This window comes from Nestor notabilis, unplaced genomic scaffold (genome assembly GCF_000696875.1).
Source record: "Nestor notabilis isolate BGI_N333 unplaced genomic scaffold, ASM69687v1 scaffold29353, whole genome shotgun sequence".
Taxonomy (NCBI): domain Eukaryota; kingdom Metazoa; phylum Chordata; class Aves; order Psittaciformes; family Psittacidae; genus Nestor; species Nestor notabilis.
The window spans coordinates 11,297-11,813 of NW_009923774.1; positions in this window are offsets into that span (position 1 = coordinate 11,297).

Here is a 517-nt window from a genome sequence, read left to right on the forward strand (position 1 = left end):
TTTGCCTTTTATTTTGGCTGAGGCCAAACTAGACACTCTTCCAAATAACTTTATTTATAAACAAGCAACTAACATTTTTTTCCATAATTTAAGTTTTAAAACATATATTAAAGTTATATAAGTGGAAGCATATTTATTCCGTATCCTCCAAAATAAACACTTCTATCAAGGGCTTTTTAAGATACTGTATAAAAGCTAATAGAAAACCAGAACTGCTATATAAACATCTCCTATTTAAACTTCAGAGATCCTGAATTCCTTTATTAAACAACAGGAACTGAATTTTAAAAAAAACAAACAAAAACACACACAGCTCAAAAAACTTAGAAAAACTGAAACAAAAAAAAAAAACCCTAAACCCAAAACCCCAAACCCTTAGAAGGAGGCTATTTAGACCAAAATATTTTATGATTTTTTTGTAACACGTAGTGTACTAGAAAAAAATGCCAAGGTTCCTTCAAAGCTGTTGCACAAGCTTTTCATTTAAGTGTGTGAGCTTTATCATTGTATGACATAG